The following is a 6,948-nucleotide window of genomic DNA, read 5'->3' on the forward strand; positions in this document are numbered from 1 at the left end:
ATGTAGTCTGCCCTTGTGGAGGGATCCTTTCAGCACCGGGACACAAGAATCCATGCGAATTGAATCACATGGAGAGACTAGCCCAATCACCCGCTTTTGGCTGGGTAGAAATGGGTAAATCTCGCAGACTGGACCTTAAACTCTACTGCCGACGTGTGAGGCCGGTCTGACAGATGAGTAAGTGGGGTCCACCTAATGCAGAAGGCACCAGTTTCCCTAACTAAAAGGGTAACATTAACAAAATGCTCTACCCAACTCTATTATTGCCTAAAGGCCTGTGTACACATTTTTACATTTCCAGTTGCAACAAATGTTGCAAAACTGTTGCGTAGTGTGTACAGAGCAAAACGCGTCTTACAACATGTTGTAAAATTGTTGCAAATTAAATGCAATGCAATTCTTTGTTGCATGTTGTAAAAATGTTGCAAACTCTTCAGCCAATCAGAAATAGGATTTGCGTCATGTGATCTACCGGAGTTCATGTGACTTGAACAAGAAGCAGGTATAGCAACTCTCAAGTGAGTGTCTTGCTTCGTAGGGTGATGAAACCTTTTCTAGAAGTTTTTGTGTGACGGCTTGTCAGTCAGCCGCAACTCCTTTAGGCTGCGTATCCATAGGCTGTTCCGTGCCCTGCACAACATTCCCTTTTTACCGCCTGGCGCGCCACACGGACAATGAACATTGAACAACACGGAAGCAATGTCTGAGGCAAAATTAATTCAAGAGGTTCATCAACGGGAACTACTCTGGGACCCCGAAACTGATGATTATCATAACAAGCACGAACCTGTAATTTGTTGCTTAAAAGTCAGGTTTTATATACATGTACATGTCAATTTGATGTTGCAAGTGAAAATACAAGTTACTTGTATTTTCATTTTCAATATTCATAAGAAATTGTCTTCTGAAATAATGACAGCGTGCGGATAAACGCGATTGACCGCTGCGAAATGAGGACTACAAAGGCCTACATGACCAAAAAGGAATATCCAATGGAGACTCAGGGCATAGTGCCAGGTCACAAGGCTGTTACGCCATAACGCCACACTACACAAGGGCATACCCTATGGATACGCGGCCTTAACAGGCAGTGGTATGCCCCATCATCCACCCTCATTTTGATCCAGGGCCTGGTCCATATTCTCTTTGGTTATTTCGCCGCCTCTTCCGTCTCTCAACAATGACAGCTAAAATTGCTGCAGAAGCACTCAAAACACATCTTCTCTCCTTGGAATCATCCATTTTCCCTCCAAAATACCTATTTCCCTTTGTTCCCACTAAAAAGTTTGCAACAATTTACCAACATGTTGTAAAAATGTTGCTAATTTGTTGCAATTTTGTTGCTAGTGAACACAGGGCCTTGAAGGGCTTGTTGCAAAATTGTTGGTAAAATGTTGGTAAAATGTTGGTAAAATGTTGGTAAAATGTTGGTAAAATGTTGGTAAAATGTTGGTAAAATGTTGGTAAAATGTTGGTAAAATGTTGCTAATATTTTACTAGTGTACACCCTGCTTAAGTCAAGTGAAACTCTTAACAAACCTTAGCAGAATGCCACCATTGAAATGTTGATAATAATGATAGCAAGTAAAAACTTTAAACAGATAGACTTGATTTTTTTAACCAACTGCCACATGCGGTTTTCTTTATTTAGTAAATTTTGAGGTAAGTATTACAGAATGAAATACTTGAATACTAGAATTGCCTGGCTCTTCTGATGATTGCACTGGTGAACACCGAAGTCGATGGGATGTGCAAAGTCATAGCTCGATCCTCTCTCTTGGTCATCTTTGAGATGTAGTCACCAAATATGTTCAAATGCAGCTGCAGATCATTCCTGTCCTGCAAAACATGATGAGGAGATAACATTTTAATTTTGATAGAATAGGTAAGCTAGCCAAGTTTTATATCAAATACAAGGCCAACAACAACTGATAAGGCGCTAGGGCCGAATGATCAAGGAAGTTCATTGATATGATTGGGAATACATTGTGATAAGAGTGATGAATCGGCCCCGTTTGAATTGAAGCATTGTGCTATGTACAGTGTGCAAGTGTCAGTGTGTATCATATCGCATTTAGGGCCTACTGTTTGTTGACATTTCAAATCGCTGGCGTCGATCCTCAATTACACTGTTTATGTACATTGGCAACCTTACCCGATGATATCAGAACGATGTTTATTATTGTCTTGTTTATTCACATTAGTTCTGCTATGTGACAAGAGTTATTTGTTGAGAAATCCATGATTTAAAGCCGGACTTTGACATCGTTTCTCAGACCAACCAAGCTGCATTTCGCAGATCGTTTTTCAACGATCGTCGACGAACTATTTCAAATTAATCACATCCAATTAAACAATCCAAGCCTTCCCTAATGTCATCAACATGCAATAACACAAGCAGCCAAATATTATCGCCTATGAAATTGTGAATTTAATGAGAACTTACCTCTGAATTGACAGAACGCGATCTATTCCATAGCATGGTCTCCTTACGTCTGAACTGCGCAGACTCGAGACGTGACGTTCGCTGCATGTGTGATTGGACGTGGGATAACTCGCGCGAAATTTAAAATGCTCTTCTTGGGGGGTGCTCACTAAATTGCGCCAGTAACACCACCTGGTGAGAAATTCATGAACTACGCCTATTGATAATGAAAGAGAAAGCTTTGCTCTATAAAATTAGATTTGATTCATGATCCCCAACTGAGAAATCAGCTGTTGGAAAAGTTTTTGGAAAATTTCGCTCGGTGCCACCTAGTGGCCAAACCGCTCATCCTGCCGGACCCACATTTGGTCTATTCAGGAGTCCTGAAGGGTCTCAACGCCTCAGAGGGAAAATCTATCGCCTATCCGCCATAGTTTTGAAACGTGCCTGTTTAACGGACAGACAGACAGACAGACAGACAGACAGACAGACGGACACTCATTCTACCATTTACTCATATGAATAGCTCAGCTTTTCAGCTGAGCTAAAAATGAAACCGAACTTAGACCGGGGCTAGGTTGGCTCATATTGGGGTCAAATTAAGTTATTTTCTCATTATTTTAGCTTGTTTTGACCTTAAATCATCAGCAATGCAATATTCTAAATGAATCAGAGTGGTTTGAGCACATTCAAATTTTTCATTAAATTGACCCAAAATGTAATGTAAATGGAGACAAGACCACCATTGATTTTTAAAGCCTTTTAGCAGTTAAACTGTCAATGTTTGACCGCGAGGCATCAAATACTGCGTGGGGCTGTGAATCTGAAATTTTGAGATGGTCAGGGTACATTTCCTAAGACAGATCCCTGCCTGTTTTACTTTCCTCTGCTTCTTCTCTCTATCCCGCACCAGTTTATTGTAACCTATTTGAATGTAGCATTCATCTGGCTCAATAAACTGCTTTGAATTTGAAGAGAAAAAAAAGATATTCCAGACAGTCGGGCAAGTAAATGGTGAAAAGTAAACTGGTAGTTGACCACGGAAATTTTTTGATAATCGACAAATTAGACAAACATTGATATTTCCACTCTTTTCAGCCAACTGGCAGAAAAATCTCAAAACACGTCCCCTATTACCGAATTTGCAAAATTCCAAATTAATTTTTTCATCAAATAATTTCTTTATATCTGTAGACTTGCCACGGCAAATATTTTTTCAATACCTCTCCAAATATGTACTTGAGAGTTAAAAACATGCACTCGTCTAATTGATAGGCCTGGACCCTCCGACCTATGAATATTAATTAGTGGTCATGTCTCAATGAAGGTAGATTTCAGGGGGTTAAAATTTTGAGAATTTTTTTAAACTAGGGTAGATGACATCCCACAACTCTCCAACTAAGGAAAGTGATATCTGGACATTTTTGGAGAAATGAGAGACCTTTCCAAGAGTGGTACAACTGTGCCAAAAGCGACGAAAGAGGACAAAGTCGACAAAAAGTCATGATTTTGCAGCCAACAGCACCAAGTTCAAAGACCAGCCCTGGCCAGAATAAGCAAGCTATGGAGCTGAAAATTTAGGATGTGATTTAGGAATATCTTTGCTGCTTAGGGCACAACTTTCAGAATCAAGGCCTAAGCAGTTTCAAAGAAATTACAAAATGAATGGCAACACAACAAGACTTGTAAAAATGAAACCGAACTTAGACCGGGGCTAGGTTGGCTCATATTGGGGTCAAATTAAGTTTTTTTCTCATTATTTTAGCTTGTTTTGACCTTAAATCATCAGCAATGCAATATTCTAAATGAATCAGAGTGATTTGAGCACATTCAAATTTTTCACTAAATTGACCCAAAATGTAATGTAAATGGAGACAAGACCACCATTAATTTTTAAAGCCTTTTAGCAGTTAAACTGTCAATGTTTGACCGCGAGGCATCAAATACTGCGTGGGGTTGTGAATCTGAAATTTTGAGATGGTCAGGGTACATTTCCTAAGACAGATCCCTGCCTGTTTTACTTTCCTCTGCTTCTTCTCTCTATCCCGCACCAGTTTATTGTATTTTCTAAACCTATTTCAATGTAGCATTCATCTGGCTCAATAAACTGCTTTGAATTTGAAGAAAAAAAATGATATTCCGGACAGTCGGGCAAGTAAATGGTGAAAACTAAACTGGTAGTTGACCACGGAAATTTTTTGATAATCGACAAATTAGACAGACATTGATATTTCCACTCTTTTCAGCCGACTGGCAGAAAAATCTCAAAACACGCCCCCTATTACCGAATTTGCAAAATTCCAAATTAATTTTTTCATCAAATAATTTCTTTATATCTGTAGACTTGCCACGGCAAATATTTTTTCAATACCTCTCCAAATATGTACTTGAGAGACCTCTCCAAATATGTACTTGAGAGTTAAAAACATGCACTCGTCTAATTGATAGGCCTGGACCCTCCGACCTATGAATATTAATTAGTGGTCATGTCTCAATGAAGGTCGATTTCAGGGGGTTAACATTTTGAGAATTTTTTCAAACTGATGTAGATGACATCCCACAACTCTCCAACTAAGGAAAGTGATATCTGGACATTTTTGGAGAAATGAGAGACCTTTCCAAGAGAGTGGTACAACTGTGCAAGCTATGGAGCTGAAAATTTAGGATGTGATTTAGGAATATCTTTGCTGCTTAGGGCACAACTTTCAGAATCAAGGCCTAAGCAGTTTCAAAGAAATTACAAAATGAATGGCAACACAACAAGACTTGTAAAAATGAAACCGAACTTAGACCGGGGCTAGGTTGGCTCATATTGGGGTCAAATTAAGTTTTTTTCTCATTATTTTAGCTTGTTTTGACCTTAAATCATCAGCAATGCAATATTCTAAATGAATCAGAGTGATTTGAGCAATTTGAGCAATATGAGCCAACCTAGCCCCGGTCTAAGTTCGGTTTCATTTTTACAAGTCTTGTTGTGTTGCCATTCATTTTGTAATTTCTTTGAAACTGCTTAGGCCTTGATTCTGAAAGTTGTGCCCTAAACAGCAAAGACATTCCTAAATCACATCCTAAATTTTCAGCTCCATAGCTTGCTTATTCTGGCCAGGGCTGGTCTTTGAACTTGGTGCTGTTGGCTGCAAAATCATGACTTTTTGTCGACTTTGTCCTCTTTCGTCGCTTTTGGCACAGTTGTACCACTCTTGGAAAGGTCTCTCATTTCTCCAAAAATGTCCAGATATCACTTTCCTTGGTTGGAGAGTTGTGGGATGTCATCTACATTAGTTTGAAAAAATTCTCAAAATGTTAACCCCCTGAAATCGACCTTCATTGAGACATGACCACTAATTAATATTCATAGGTCGGAGGGTCCAGGCCTATCAATTAGACGAGTGCATGTTTTTAACTCTCAAGTACATATTTGGAGAGGTATTGAAAAAATATTTGCCGTGGCAAGTCTACAGATATAAAGAAATTATTTGATGAAAAAATTAATTTGGAATTTTGCAAATTCGGTAATAGGGGGGCGTGTTTTGAGATTTTTCTGCCAGTTGGCTGAAAAGAGTGGAAATATCAATGTCTGTCTAATTTGTCGATTATCAAAAAATTTCCGTGGTCAACTACCAGTTTAGTTTTCACCATTTACTTGCCTGACTGTCCGGAATATCATTTTTTTTCTTCAAATTCAAAGCAGTTTATTGAGCCAGATGAATGCTACATTCAAATAAGTTTAGAAAATACAATAAACTGGTGCGGGATAGAGAGAAGAAGCAGAGGAAAGTAAAACAGGCAGGGATCTGTCTTAGGAAATGTACCCTGACCATCTCAAAATTTCAGATTCACAACCCCACGCAGTATTTGATGCCTTGCGGTCAAACATTGACAGTTTAACTGCTAAAAGGCTTTAAAAATTAATGGTGGTCTTGTCTCCATTTACATTACATTTTGGCTCAATTAAGTGAAAATTTTGAATGTGCTCAAATCACTCTGATTCATTTAGAATATTGCATTGCTGATGATTTAAGGTCAAAACAAGCTAAAATAATGAGAAAAAAACTTAATTTGACCCCAATATGAGCCAACCTAGCCCCGGTCTAAGTTCGGTTTCATTTTTACAAGTCTTGTTGTGATGCCATTCATTTTGTAATTTCTTTGAAACTGCTTAGGCCTTGATTCTGAAAGTTGTGCCCTAAGCAGCAAAGACATTCCTAAATCACATCCTAAATTTTCAGCTCCATAGCTTGCTTATTCTGGCCAGGGCTGGTCTTTGAACTTGGTGCTGTTGGCTGCAAAATCATGACTTTTTGTCGACTTTGTCCTCTTTCGTCGCTTTTGGCACAGTTGTACCACTCTTGGAAAGGTCTCTCATTTCTCCAAAAATGTCCAGATATCACTTTCCTTAGTTGGAGAGTTGTGGGATGTCATCTACATTAGTTTGAAAAAATTCTCAAAATGTTAACCCCCTGAAATCTACCTTCATTGAGACATGACCACTAATTAATATTCATAGGTCGGAGGGTCCAGGG

At 38.9% G+C, this 6,948-nt stretch overlaps 1 long non-coding RNA gene across 1 annotated transcript; it reads right to left on the minus strand.

The window, feature by feature from the left end:
* Positions 1-1,607: 1,607 nt before the first annotated feature.
* On the minus strand, positions 1,608-2,710 carry LOC135491349 (uncharacterized). Its single transcript, XR_010447807.1, has 2 exons — positions 2,447-2,710; positions 1,608-1,839 (listed from the first exon to the last, which is right to left on the minus strand). It is a non-coding gene; the product is annotated as an uncharacterized LOC135491349 (long non-coding RNA).
* Positions 2,711-6,948: the final 4,238 nt, after the last annotated feature.

This window comes from Lineus longissimus, chromosome 7 (genome assembly GCF_910592395.1).
Source record: "Lineus longissimus chromosome 7, tnLinLong1.2, whole genome shotgun sequence".
Classification (NCBI taxonomy): Eukaryota; Metazoa; Nemertea; class Pilidiophora; order Heteronemertea; family Lineidae; genus Lineus; species Lineus longissimus.